Raw genomic sequence first — 17061 nt, 5'->3', positions numbered from 1 at the left:
AATTTTAATGTATACTAATAAAGTTAAAATACCGAAGAAGATATGTTCAGTATTTACTAATAATGATGTTTCGAATTTACGAAGAATGACCACTTAAGATAACTAATGTGTACTAATAATGAGGGTTAGAACATAAAACTGACAAGCTTTAATGGATACTAATAAATACTTGACAAGATTGACAAGTTTAGAAGATACTGTTAAAGATAACTTAAATGTGTAGAAATAGTGACAATTGTGGATCATAACGATAAGTTTAGAAGGTTCTATTAATGATAACTTTATTTTGTACTAATGATAAGACAAGTTTAATGTGTATCAATAATCGCAAGTTTAGAATATAATAATGATGATTTTAGAATATACTAAGGATGATAATTTTAGAATATACTAATAATAATAAGTTTAGAATATACTAATAATGAGAGTTGAATATCCGAACAATGACAAAATTATAATGACAATTTTAAAGGTATTATTGATTATAACTTTAATGTGTACTAAACACAGGTTTACAATATTTCAATAAGGACATGCATAAAAGGTTACATTAATGATAATGTTAATGTGTAGTAATAATGACACGTTTCATATATATTAACAACGTAAGGTTTAGAAAACACTAAACCTGACATTATAAGCATGTTCTAAATTTGTCATCATTAGTATATTCTACACTTGTCATTATTAGTACAAATTAAAGCTTGTCAATATTTGCATGTTCTAAGTTATCATTAATAGGATATTTTCAATTTATCATTATTGCTATATCTTAAACAAGTCAATATTAGATTCTTCTACAGTTTTATTCTAAACTTTTTATTACTTATATTAGTACATTCTAGATTATAATAATGACACATATAGAGTATACTAATATTAAGTTTAGGATATACAAATAAAGGCGTGGTAGGTACTATTAATGATAACTTTAATGTGTACCAATAATGAGATGTTTAGAATATACTTAAAACTACAATTTTATAAGGAACTATTAATGATAACCTTAAAGTTTAGAATATACTAGTAATGACAAGTTTATAAGATACTATTAATGATAACTTTAGAGTGTACTAATACTAAAAAGTTTATTATATACATAATAAACAGTTTAGAATAAAAAATAATGACAAGTTTAGAAGAAACTAATATTGACATGTTTAAAAGATCCTATTAAATGATATATTTAATGTGTACTAAGAAGTTAGAAGGTACTGTTAAGTTGAGATGATACTATAATTGTTAACTATGATATGTACTAATAATGACGTTTAGAATTTAGAATACACTAATAATGATAATTTTAGAAGGTACTAATATTGATAACGTTAATATGAACTAATAATGACAAGTTTAGAATATGCAAACAAAGAAAATTTAGAAGGTACTAATAATGATAGTAATAATGAAAAAATAGAATATACTAATACTGACAAGTTTAGAAGGTATTTTAAAGATAATATTAATGTGTACTAATAATGAGAATTTTAGAATGTACTAATAATGAAGAGTGTGAAAATACAATTAATATCTTTATTGTGTACAAATAACGACAAATATGGAATATACTAATAACGACAGGTTGAAAAGGAACTACTAACGATAACTTTAATGTGTACTAATAAAAACAAGTTTAGAACATATTTTAGTAGTGACAAGTTTTTAACGATAATGATAACATTAATGTGTAATAATATTGACAAGTTTAGAATATACTAATAATTACAAGTTAAAAGGGTACTCTTAATGATTAGTGTAGAAGGTACTATTAATGACTTTAATCTTCACTAATAATAAGTTTAGAACACACTAATAATGCCAGGTTTAGACAATACTAATAAAAACAAGATTAGTAAGTACTATTAATGATAGATTTAATGTGTACTAATAATGTCAAACTTGGAATATAGTAATATTGAAAAGATTAGAAGATACTATCAATGATAAGTTTACTAATATGGACGTGTTTTGAATATACTAATAACAACATCTTTAGAATATACTATTATAATAATGACAAGGTTTAATGACAACTTTAACATACTAATATTGCCATGTTTAGAATATTCCAATGTAGACATGTTTAGAATATACGCTTAATGAGAAATTTGGAAAGTACTATTAATGATAACTTTAATGTGTACTAATAATGAAAGGAATAGAACATTGTAATTATGACAAGTTATCTATTAGGTGCTATTAAAGGTGCTATTATCTTTGATGGGTACTAATAATGACAAGTTTAGAATATTCTGATAATGACAGGTTTAGAAGATACTATTAATGATATAATAATGACGATGGGTACTAATGGTGACAAGTTTAGAATATTCCGATAATGACAGGTTTAGAAGATACTATCAATGATAACTAATAATGACGAGTTTAGAATATACTAATAATTACAAATTCAAAGGGTACTGTTAACGATAAGTTTCGAAGGTACTATTAATGACTTTAATGTTTGCTAATAAGTTTAGAACATACTAATAATGTCAAGTTTAGAATGTTTAGAATATACTAATAATTATAAGTTCAGAACGTCCTATTAATGATAAATTTAATATGAAGTATTAATGACAAGTTTAGAACATACTAATGATGACAAGTTTAGAATATACCAATGAAGACATGTTTAGAATATACATGTTAATATACTGAAGTTTAGAAAGTACTATTAATGATAACTTAAATGTGTACTAATAATGAAAAGTATAAAACATTCTAATGATGACAAGTTTAAAAGGTACTATTAATGATATCTTTGATGTGTACTTATAATGACAAGTTTAGAATATTCTAATAATGACATGTTTAGAAGATACTAATGATGATGATGATGATGATACTAATAATGATGATACTAATAATGGTAATGTTTATCATAACTTTAATGTTTACTAATAATATCAAATTTAGAATATACTAATAATAAGAAGTATTAATATGAAGTATTAATGACAAGTTTAGAACATACTAATGATGACAAGTTTAGAATATACCAATGAAGACATGTTTAGAATATACATGTTAATATACTGAAGTTTAGAAAGTACTATTAATGATAACTTAAATGTGTACTAATAATGAAAAGTATAAAACATTCTAATGATGACAAGTTTAAAAGGTACTATTAATGATATCTTTGATGTGTACAGTACTTATAATGACAAGTTTAGAACATTCTAATAATGACAGGTTTAGAACATACTATTAAAATAACTAATAATGACGAGTTTAGAATATTCTAATAATGACACGTTTAGAAGATACTAATGATGACAAGTTTAGAAGGTAATGTTTATCATAACTTTAATGTTTACATAATATCAAATTTAGAATATACTAATAATAAGAAGTGTGTGATTAATGATAAATTCTATTTGCACAAATAATGACAAATTTAGAATGTGGTAATAATCGGTACTTTTGATAACTTTATTGTTTTGTCAAGATTACAAGATTACAATATAATAGTAATAATAACTTTAATGTATATTGATACTGACAAGATTAGAAGATTCTTTTAGCAATATCTATATTAAACAATATATATATTAAACTTGTTATAAACACAGAAGAAATAAATTCCATCAATTATATTTCTACTAAAATAAAAGAAAAAGATTCAATTTGTATGAAACTTCATAAAACAATTTGATGTCTTGTTTAGGCATAGATGAACACGACATTTGCTGCATTTTATCATAGATTTGCCCTTGCAATTAGGCATCCTACACCTCTGTCGATCATCGACAGGTAGAGGCCAGTGACTTATTTCATCTGTTCTCACATCACTACATGGCATGACGGATGCTTTTTGTCTTCAATATCTTTTTCTACTGTTGATCCTAAGCTAGAACGCCCCCGCTTTACTGTGAAATCTTGCTTTTTACACAACCTCAGATCGGAAGCCCAGTGAATCAAATCTTTTTGACTTGACAATACCAAGACTATCAGCATCACGGCGATACAACAACCAGCCATTCACAACTGCCATATCCAAAAATGAAAGAAAAATTATGGTAATACTTCTTGGATCTAATTTTTATTCTGTAATAAGCTACCAAATCATCTAGTAAATCAACCCCTCCCATAAAATCATTATATTCCCGAACATCTTTCAACCAATGCACTTGGCTCAGCAGATGCATAAGTAGATGCCAGTGTCACACATTTTGTGTCGCCACACTTTATGATGCGTATTTCAGTACCTTCAATTGTACCCTCTTTCTCTTCATATGTTCCTCTTCCTAGGCGTAGCAGGTGCTTGTCATTTGTTAGCCTACATCCTTTAAGTCTATTTTGCCTAACTGTTCCTAGGGCAACAATTCCTAACTTTCTAAGAGCAATCAAGAGTTTCAGAGATGTGAACCAATTATCAAAGAAAAGAATGTGTGACAAATTCATAGGAATTACTTGAGCAAGCTTCAAAACAATGTTTGCACTAGCCCCTAAGTCAGGATGATTAAGTGGTGGATGAATTTTCCCAGCATAGATATAAAAATTATGAATAAGGCCCTGAACATCACACAATACAAAACTTTGAAAGTAAATAATCAACTAGAGACCTTATTTTGAACAACTTATCCCTATTTATATCATTATAAGGAAGGATCATGGAAATGTCATTGAAGTGGATGTTGTGTTTTATCTTTTCCCACCTTTTACAGGAAGCAGCCCAATACATTCCGGTTCTAGGTAGACAAAATATAGACATGTAAAATATTGTACCAATTTTGCTGAACTGCAAATAAATTTGCTTGATCAACAATGTGTTGTAAGAGACAGTCGTCAAAAAAGCATTTGAAATACTGGTATGGTGTCTGTAATGAAGTGGATTCAGGAAAAGATCCCTTCCACACTAGGACTTCTTTAGCACTGTGACTCAATTGAACTGTCCTCCATAAAGGTAGTTTCTTTAGACTGTGATACAACTGGAATACCCTCATCATTGGACTCACCATCTGCAACCAATTGCAAAAACTATGTGAACTGCATCTCTTATGTGTCATTTTATGCATAGAAGAAAATACCAGTCTTAGCCATGTTGTTAGATTTGCATTGTATGGTAAATAGATTATCCTTGAGAAGGTTAGACATGTAAACTCTTACCAGTGTCAGATTCTTCTGATTCTTAAGAATCATTTACAATTGCAATATCAGCATCTTCATCTGAGGAATCTTCCTCAATTTCAATTTCATTTTCAAACATAGTGTTATTTTCATGTCTCTTGGAATAAAAAAACTGGGGGTTCATTATGAAGTAAATCCTATTGTCTATACATGCAACTTGGAAGGAGAAAGTTAGATCTGTCTAGAGATTTTGACAAAATATTTGAAACTATGCATAATGAAAGGAGTTTAAGATTTCTAATTTGTTGCTTGCTTAGCCTATAACCCCATATATAAATTCATAATAAATAATAAAGAAACAGATGGAATAGTGTAAAAAGAAATATCTTATTTCTTTACAGTGATATATAACAGCAAAAAAAAAAAAAAAAAAAAAAAGGAATTAGGTAGGTTTGTCATAGTATGTCCCAAAACATTTCCGTTTTCTTTTATCATTAAATCCATCTTCTTTAGTAACGAATTTCAATTAAACTATAACATAATGAAATGCTCCAAATTATTGCAAAATTTGTAACCAAAATGTAGAATGTTACACAAAGTTACATGGTATGTGTACAAAATGTCACAAACCTATGAATGATTCTAATGGGCTGATGTTCCATATATGTCACGGTCGTCCTTTATTACAAAATTTGTATGTTCTTAGTTCATAATTTTTCACTAAGAGAGGACTACATGATATTTATTTTAGCAAATCAAGACAAAATATTTGATACACATGAAGCTTGACATTCCTCAGTTTATTACATACAAAAATGAATATATCAATAAAAACGACAATCATCAACATTTATTTTGTGTGGAACTCAAGAAAGCAATTTTTGTTTTTGTTTATACACAAATGTACTTTGCACTTATTACAGTAGGTGACTGGGGCAGCATCACACTTTGGGTTCTTGCACCTGCCTCTTGCTACCAATGGATAATGGCAAAAGCCATCAGTTCGGATTTCATCACCTGGAATGGCTTTAGTGGAAGGGCCTTCCCTTTTTTTTTTTTTTTTGTTTTTTTTTTTTTTTTTTTTTTTTTTTTTTTTCGTCCAAACTCTGCTGCGATTGATCTCTTTCTAGATACCGCACTCTTCCCTTCAAGAACCAAAGCTTCTGCTAAAGAAAACTTGAAGTCCTGGAGCATCATAATATTCCTGGAAGGAATCCCAAGGTCTGTTCAGTCTCTACGGTATAACAACCAGCAGTTCACAACAGTCACATCCAAAAAGTGAAAAAAGATCTTATGATAATATTTCTTAGATCTGGTATGGATTTTATACAGTGACAGGAGGGAGTCCATCAAATATCACAATTTGAGGACACGGAATCATGTTGTTACCCTTTTGCCATACATTTTACATTCATTCATTGGTTCTGCTGAGGCAAATGTTGACAGCAGATGAACTGACCTATTATCCATCCATTTCACAGCTCAAATTTCAACATCATCTACCAGTGTTTTTTTTTTTTTTTTCTTGGTTGGTTCCCCTACCTTTTTTCAAAAGGTCTTTGTCATTATCAAAGGAAATGCCTGGGAGTCTATTTACTCTAACAGTTCCCAAACACAGTACCTGTTTCTTAGCTAGTGTGGTCATTAGCTGGAGTGACGTGAACCAATTGTCAAAATACAACAGATGATTCATGACTGTAGATGATTCCCTTCTGGCTAAATCCAGTACCACATTTGAGCTTGGTCCTAGATCTGGTTCTCCAGGTGCAGGCAGAATTTTCCCTGTGTATACCTCAAAGTCATACATGATGCCATCTGCACCACAAAGGCAGAAGACTTTGTAGCCCCATTTGTGAGGTTTACTTGGTAAATACTGTTTCAAAGAAGAAACACCCTTGAATGGGACCAACTGTTCATCTACACACAGTCGTTGTGGTTTGGGAATGTCACGAAACTTAGCATCAAGATGGGTAAGTAGTGGTCTGACTTTGAATAATTTGTCTGAGTTGTTATTTGGCAAGGTAGAGTTATCATTGAAGTGTATATTTCTTTTTATTTCCTCCCACCTGTCCCTACTCATATTCTCTGTAATCATGGGGCAATAAAGACGTGAGCCTGATAACTTGACTAAGGACATGGCAAATAAAGATAAAAAAAACTGCTCTAACTCAAGGACACTCAAGCTCAAACTTTTTTGAATGTCTTTTTGTGATGCATACAGGTTACTTTGGCATACAATGTGATGTAGCAGGTTCAGTCTCACCAAGCCATTCAGGTGGATCCAAAGCACTATTTGTGGCACCCATTTGAGAAAGTACTATTAATGATAGCTCTAATATGTACTCATAATCACATGTTTAGAATATACTAATATCGATAAGTTTAGAAGGTACTATTAATGATAACTTTAATATGCACCAATAATGGCAATTCTAGAGGATACTGATAATAACAAATATTAGAAATATTATGAAAGTTGAAAATATACTATTATGGGTAAGTTTATAATATACTAAAAATGACAAGTTTAGAAAAAATAATATTAATGGTAAGTTTAATGAAAAGTAATAATGATACGTTAAGAATATACTTATTTGAACAAGTTGAAAACATACTAATAATGAGAAGTTTACAATACAAATAATGATAAATTTAATGTGTACTAATAATGACAATTTCAGAATATACTAATAATGAAATTTTAGAACATTCTACTAATGATAACTTTAAAGTGTACCAATAGCTTAGAAAGCACTATTAATGATAATTCTAATATGCATTCAAGTCACATAATTTATACTAATAAGGGCAAATTTAGAAGGTACTATTAATGATAACTTTAATATGCTCAAATAATGGCAATTGTAGAGGATATTCTTAGTATATTCTAAACTTGTTACTATCAGTGCTTTCTAAACTTGTCATTATTAGTATATTATAAACTTACCCATAATAGTATATTCTCAACTTTTATAATTAGTACACATTAATATTATCATTAATAGTAGCTTCCAAACTTGTATAACCTTGTATATTCTAAAGTTGTCACTCTTAGTACATATTTAAGTTATTATTTAAAGAATGTTTTGAACTTGTCGTTATTGGTATATACTAAACCTGTCATTAATAGCACTCGTTAAAATTATCATTAATACCATAATCTTAATTTGTTTTTATTAGTACACATTAAAGTTCTTATCAGTAGTACATAAAAAGTGTCATTGATCGTATATTAACTTGTCATTACTAGAACATATTGATAATACCTTTGCAACTTGTCATTATTAGTATAATTCAAACATTAATTAGTAAGCATTATTAGTGTATTCTAAACACTAAACTTTTCATTATTAGTTCACATTAAAGTTTCAATTAATCGTACCTTTTAAATATGACATTATGACACATTAAACTTGTCATTCTTAGAATATTCTAAACTTTCTTTAATAGTACATGTTAAAGATATTGCTAAAAGAATCTTCTAATCTTGTCAGTATCAATATACATTAAAGTTATTATTACTTTTATATTGTAATATTGTAATCTTGTAATCTTGACAAAACAATAAAGTTATCAAAAGTACCGATTATTACCACATTCTAAATTTGTCATTATTTGTGCAAATAGAATTTATCATTAATCACACACTTCTTATTATTAGTATATTCTAAATTTGATATTATTAGTAAACATTAAAGTTATGATAAACATTACCTTCTAAACTTGTCATCATTAGTATCTTCTAAACGTGTCATTATTAGAATATTCTAAACTTGTAATTATTAGTATATTCTAAACTCGTCATTATTAGTTATTTTAATAGTACCTGTCATTATTAGAATGTTCTAAACTTGTCATTATAAGTACACATCAAAGATATCATTAATAGTACCTTTTAAACTTGTCATCATTAGAATGTTTTATACTTTTCATTATTAGTACACATTTAAGTTATCATTAATAGTACTTTCTAAACTTCAGTATATTAACATGTATATTCTAAACATGTCTTCATTTGTATATTCTAAACTTGTCATCATTAGTATGTTCTAAACTTGTCATTAATACTTCATATTAAATTTATCATTAATAGGACGTTCTGAACTTATAATCATTAATATATTCTAAACTTGGCAATATTAGTATATGTTAAAGTTGTCATGTCATTATTATCATCGTTTAAACTAGTATATTCTAAACATTCTAAACTTGACATTATTAGTATGTTCTAAACTTATTAGTAAACATTAAAGTCATTAATAGTACCTTTGAAACTAATCGTAAACAGTACCCTTTGAATTTGTAATTATTAGTATATTCTAAACTCGTCATTATTAGTCATCATTAATAGTATCTTCTAAACCTGTCATTATCGGAATATTCTAAACTTGTCATCATTAGTACCCATCGTCATTATTATATCATTAATATCATTATCATTAATAGTACTTTCCAAATTTCTCATTAAGCGTATATTCTAAACATGTCTACATTGGAATATTCTAAACATGGCAATATTAGTATGTTAAAGTTGTCATTAAACCTTGTCATTATTATAATAGTATATTCTAAAGATGTTGTTATTAGTATATTCAAAACACGTCCATATTAGTAAACTTATCATTGATAGTATCTTCTAATCTTTTCAATATTACTATATTCCAAGTTTGACATTATTAGTACACATTAAATCTATCATTAATAGTACTTACTAATCTTGTTTTTATTAGTATTGTCTAAACCTGGCATTATTAGTGTGTTCTAAACTTATTATTAGTGAAGATTAAAGTCATTAATAGTACCTTCTACACTAATCATTAAGAGTACCCTTTTAACTTGTAATTATATATTAGTATATTCTAAACTTGTCAATATTATTACACATTAATGTTATCATTATCGTTAAAAACTTGTCACTACTAAAATATGTTCTAAACTTGTTTTTATTAGTACACATTAAACCTGTCGTTATTAGTATATTCCATATTTGTCGTTATTTGTACACAATAAAGATATTAATTGTATTTTCACACTCTTCATTATTAGTACATTCTAAAATTCTCATTATTAGTACACATTAATATTATCTTTAAAATACCTTCTAATCTTGTTTTTATTGTTATATTCTAAACTTGTCAGTATTAGTATATTCTATTTTTTCATTATTACTACCATTATTAGTACCTTCTAAATTTTCTTTGTTTGCATATTCTAAACTTGTCATTAGTTCATATTAACGTTATCAATGTTAGTGTATTCTAAATTCTAAACATGTCATTATTAGTACATATCATAGTTAACAATTATAGTATCATCTCAACTCGTTATTATTAATATACTCTAAACTTAACAGTACCTTCAACTTCTTAGTACACATTAAAGATATCATTTAATAGGATCTTTTAAACATGTCAATATTAGTTTCTTCTAAACTTGTCATTATTTTTTTTATTCTAAACTGTTTATTATTTGTATATAATAAACTTTTTAGTATTAGTACACTCTAAAGTAAGTTCCTTATAAAATTGTAGTTTTAAGTATATTCTAAACATCTCATTATTGGTACACATTAAAGTTATCATTAATAGTACCTACCACGCCTTTATTTGTATATCCTAAACGTAATATTAGTATACTCTATATGTGTCATTAATATAAAGTTACTATTAATAGTACCTTTAACCTGTCATTACTTGTACACATTAAAGTTATCGTTAAAAGTTCATGCTAAAATTGTCATTGTCAGCTTATTTTAAACTTATTATTGGTATATTCTAAACTTTTCATTTTCAGAACACATTAAAGTTATTATTAATAGATTATAAATTTGTATCTGTATTTGTATTTGTATTTGTATTTGTATTTGTATTTGTATTTGTATTTGTATTTGTATTTGTATTTGTATTTGTATTTGTATTTGTGTTTGTATTTGTATTTGTATTTGTATTTGTTTTGCATTTTTTGTATGTTTGTATTTCTATATATATATATATATATTTTTGTATTTTGTAGTTTTTGTATTTGTTTGTATTCATTAGTTATCATTGGTAATATTTTCCAAACTTTTCATTATTAGTACATTCTAAATTTGTCAATAATAGTACTTTCAAAACTTCTCATCATTACTATATTCTAAACTTGTCACTATTAGTACACATTAAAGACCTTAATAGTACCTTCTAAACTTATCATTACCATATTCTATTTTTTTATTATTAGTACACATTAAATTTATAAGTTTGAGTGCATTCTAAACTTGTCTTTATTATAATATTACAAACTTGCTTAAACGTGTACTAATAAAGAGAAGCTTTTAATGATAACTCAGATATGTGTTAATAATAACAAGTTTATAATATACAAAAAATTGACGAGTGTAGAGGGTACTATTGATAATGAATTGAATGTGTACTAAAATGACAAATTTAGAAAGATACTATTAATGATAACTTTAATGATACTAATGATACTAATGATACTTTAATGATACTAATGATACTAATGATGCTAATGATACTAATGATACTAATGATACTAATGATACTAATGATACTAATGATACTAATGATACTAATGATACTAATGATACTAATGATACTAATGATACTTTAAAGATACTATTAATGATAACTTTAATGTGTAGTTACAAAGACAAGTTTATAAGGGACTATTAATGATAACTTTAATGTGTACTTATAATGACAAGTTTAAAATGTAGTAACAATGACAAGTTCAGGAAGTTCTATTACTGTAAACTTTAATAAAATCCAATATTGACAAATCTAGAAAACACCAAGAATGAGAAGTTTAAATTATACTAAAAATAAGATGTTTAGAAGGTACTATCAATGAAAACTTACATGGCAAATGGCAAATGTCGACAAATTTAGAACATACTAATGAAAAGTTATGAAACTACTATTAATAATAACTTTAATGTGTACTAATACTGCCAAGATTATGATATGCTAATAATCACAAATTTGAAAGGTACATTACAAATATATAAAAAATGGCATGTTTAGAAGAAAACTTTAGAAGATAAATTTAGAATATACTGATAATGACAAGTTTAATATAATAATAATTTTAGAAGGTGCTAATATGTGGTAATGTGGTAATATTGACAAGTTTAGAATACATTAAAAATAACATTTTTGTAATATACAAGTAAAAATAATTTCAGACTGTACCTTAATGACAACTTTTAGAAGGTACTATTAATGATAACTTTAATGTGTACTAATATAAACAAAGCACTATATACTAATAAGGGTAAGTTTAGAAGGCACACACACACACACACACACACACACACACACACACACACACACACACACACACACACACACACACACACACACACACACACACACACACACACACACAAACACACACACACACACACACACACACACACACACACACACACACACACACACACACACACACACACACACACACACACACACACACACACACACACACACACAGCCTCCCTTTTTTCCTAACCTCCTCTCATTCTCTTGTGAGAATTTGAAAATTTGTGTGTGTGTGTGTGTGTGTGTGTGTGTGTGTGTGTGTGTGTGTGTGTGTGTGTGTGTGTGTGTGTGTGTGTGTGTGTTTCTGCACACGCACAAACGCACACACACACACACACACACACACACATACACACACACACACAAGCGCGCGCAAGCACACACACACACACACACACACACACACACACACACACACACACACACACACACACACACACACACACACACACACACACACACACAGCCTCCCTTTTTTCCTAACCTCCTCTCATTCTCTTGTGAGAATTTGAAAATTTATGTGTGTGTGTGTATGTGTGTGTGTGTGTGTGTGTGTGTGTGTGTGTGTATGTGTGTGTGTATTCACTTGGTCTTTGGATCACGTGTTGAACTCGTGATCGACAGCTATTTCCCTCCTGGAAGAGAGCTCATTGTAGAGTATACTGGTAATAACAAATATTAGAAAATATTATGAAAGTTGAGAATATACTATTATCGGTAATTTTTTAATATACTAATAATGACAAGGTTAGAAAGTACTATTAATGGTAAGTTTAATATAGTGTAATAATGATACGTTAAGAATATACTTATAATGACAAGTTTAGAACATACTAATAATGACACGTTTAGAACATACTAATAATGACAAGTTTACAAGATACTGTTAATGATAACTAATACTAATAAAATTATACAACATACTAATAATGATCAGATTGAAGATACTATTAATGATAACTTTAATGTTTACTATTAATGACAAGTTTAGAATATACTAATAAAGAAATTTTAGAACATTCTATTAATGAAAACTTTAAAGTGTACCAATAGTGACAAGCTTAGAATAAGAGAGATAATTACATGTTTAGAAAGCTCTATTAATGATAACTCTAATATGCACTAATAAGGACAATTTTAGAAGGTTATTAATGATAACCTTAATATGCACTAATAATGGCAATTATAGAGGATACTGATAATTACAAATATTAGAAGGTAATATCAATGATAACTGTAATGTGTACTAATAATGGAATATACGAATAATAACAACTTTTGAAGGTGGTACTATCGATAATACTAACAAGTTTAAAATATAACAATAATGACAAGTTTAGAATAATGATAATTTGTTAGAATATATTTAATAAGCACTAATAAGGAAAAGTTTAGAACATGTCAATGAAGATATGTTTAGAATATTCTAATGGTTAGATTATACGAATAGGAAGTGCTATTAATGATGATTATAGAACACACTATAAATGATCATATTAAAGATACTATTGATGATAACTATAATATGCACTATTAATGACATGTTTAGAATATAGAAGTAATGACAAGTTTAGAATGGTAATTTTAATGTGTTCTAATGTGTTCAAATAAAAAAAGTTAGGAAGATGCCTTTACTGATAGTTTTAACATGTACTAATAAAAAAAGTTTAAAAGTTATTTTTCATTAGGCAAGTTTACAATATACTAGTTAAGAAGGTAATATTGATAATAACGTTAATGTGTACTAATAATGATAAATTTGGAATATACTAATAATAATGTTTAGAAACTACTCTTAATGTGTACTATTAATATTAGAATATACAAGTAATGAAAAGTTTAGAAGATACTACTGATATAATATGTATCAATATAACATATAGTTTAGAAGATAGTTAACAAGATACTACTGATATAATATGTATCAATAATAATAATAATGTATCAATATATGTATCAATAATATGTATCAATAATGACAGGTTTTTAATATACTAATAAATAAAATTTTAGAATACACTAATACTGACAAGTTTGGAAGGTGTTATAATTGATAAGTTTAATGGCATGTTTAGAAAGTATTATTAATGATAACAATGACAAATTGAGAAGGTGCTATTGACTATAACTTTAATGAGTCCTAATAATGACAAAATTAGAATATACTAATAATGACATGTATGGATATGTATGGATAACATGTATGGATAACGAATGATAACTCTAATATGTACTAATAATCACAGGTTTCGAATATACTTACAATGACATTTAGAATATACTAAGATTGAGAAGTTCAGAAGATACTGTTAAAGGTAACTTTAATAATGACAAGTGTGGAATATACTAATAACGATAAGTTTAGAAGGTGCTACTAATGATAACTTTATTTTGTACTAATAATGACAAGTTTAGCATATACGTTTACAAGGTACTATAACTATAATGAGTCCTAATAATGACAAAATTAGAATATTCTAATAATGACATGTATGGAAAATAGAACGAATGATAACTTTAATATGACTAATAATCACAGGTTTCGAATATACTTACAATGACATTTAGAATATACTAAGATTGAGAAGTTCAGAAGATACTGTTAAAGGTAACTTTAATGTTTAGAAGGTGCTACTAATGATAACTTTATTTTGTACTAATAATGACAAGTTTAGCATATACGTTTACAAGGTACTAATAATAATAACTTTAATGTGTATTAATAAAGACAACTTTAAGGTGTACTAATCCAATAATGACAAGTTTAGAATATAATAATGATGAGTTTAGAATATACTAATAATAATAACTTTAAAATATACTAATAATGAAAGTTTAGACTATCCGAACAATGACAAGTTTATAATGACACTACTAATTATAACTTTAATGTGTACTAATAATCAGAAGTTTACAATACTTTAGTAATGACATCTTTATAAGGTATGGCGTTAATATGTAGTAATAATGACAAGTTTGAAAGATATTAATAATGCAAAGTTTAGAAAATACTAATGGTAGCAAATGAGAAGTTGCTATTAATATACTAACAAAGACATGTTTAGAAGACATTACAAATTTAGAAGACAACAAACTTTAACATGTACTAATACTCACAAGTTGGAAATGACAAGTTTAGAATAATGGTAAACTCGGTATATAATATTACCAAGTTTAGAATATAGTAATAATGATAAGCATAGAAGGTCCTAGTAATGATAATTTTAATAAAGTTTAGATTACCAAGAAAGATATGTTTAGTATTTACTAATAATATGTTTCGAATTTACGAACAATGACAATTTTAGAAAGTATTGTTAATGATAACTAATATGTACTAATGGGTACTAATAATGACAAGTGTGGAATATTCCATTAATGACAAATCTATAATATGCTGATAATGTCAAGATTAGAATACACTAATGATAACAAATTTAGAAGTTATTATTAATGATAAATTTAGTATGTACTAATAATAACGAGCTTAGAATATACTAATTATGACAAGTTTAGAATAATAACATGTTTAGAGTATACTAATGATATGCTTAGATGATATATATGGTATTAATGTTTAGAATATGTTAACAATGACAAGCTTAGAAATTACTAAAATGACAACTTTAGAAGGTTCTATATATAACTATAATTTGAAGTAATAATGACAAGTTTAGAATGTACTATAAATGAAAACTTCTTGAAAATTCTTCTAATAATTAATGTGTGGAATATACTAATGATGACAAGACAATGGCACTATCAATAATAACCTTAATATGTACTAATAATCACAAGTTTAAAAGGTTATATTAATGATAACGTTAATGTGTAGCAATAATGACACGTGCGAATTATATTAATAATAGCAAGTTTAAAAGATTATATTAATGATAACGTTAATGTGTAGCAATAATGACACGTGCGAATTATATTAATAATAGCAAAATTAGAAGTTGCTATTAATGATAACTATAATACGTACTCATAATGATTAGTTTTGAAAATATAAGTAACAATGTCATATTTAGAGGCCACTACTAATAGTACTTATACTTAGAATATATTAATAATGACAAGTTTTGAATAATTATAAGCTTACAAGGTCCTAATAATGATAACTTTAATATGTATTAATAATGACAAGTTTAGAATACTAGAGAAGATATGTTTAGTATTTACCAATACTGATATGTTGCGAATATAAGAACAATGACACCTTTAGAAAGTATTATTAATGGTAAGTTTAATGTGTACTAATAATGAAGATTTAGAACATACAAATATGACAAGTGTAGAATATACTAATAATGGCAAATTTAGAGTATGCTAATAATGTCAGGTTTAGAATATAAGTTTAGAATAATGATTAACTTAAGAATAGTTTAGTATTGCCAAGTTTAGAATATACAAGGTCCTAATAACGAAAACTTTAATGTGGACTAATAATGACAAGATTTGAGTACCAAAGATTTGTTTAGTATTTACTAATACTGAGGGTTTAGAACATGAAATAATGACAAGTGTAGAATATACTAACAATGACAAATTTAGAATATGCTAATAATGTCAGGTTTACAGTATACTTGTCACTAATAATAACGAAGTTAGAAGGTATTATTAATGATAAATTTAGTGTGTACTAATACTAACGAGCTTAGCA

This window comes from Oratosquilla oratoria, chromosome 9, assembly GCF_046742065.1.
Source record: "Oratosquilla oratoria isolate Oo_2021 chromosome 9, ASM4674206v1, whole genome shotgun sequence".
Taxonomy (NCBI): Eukaryota; Metazoa; Arthropoda; class Malacostraca; order Stomatopoda; family Squillidae; genus Oratosquilla; species Oratosquilla oratoria.
Note: the sequence above shows the minus strand (reverse complement) of the source record.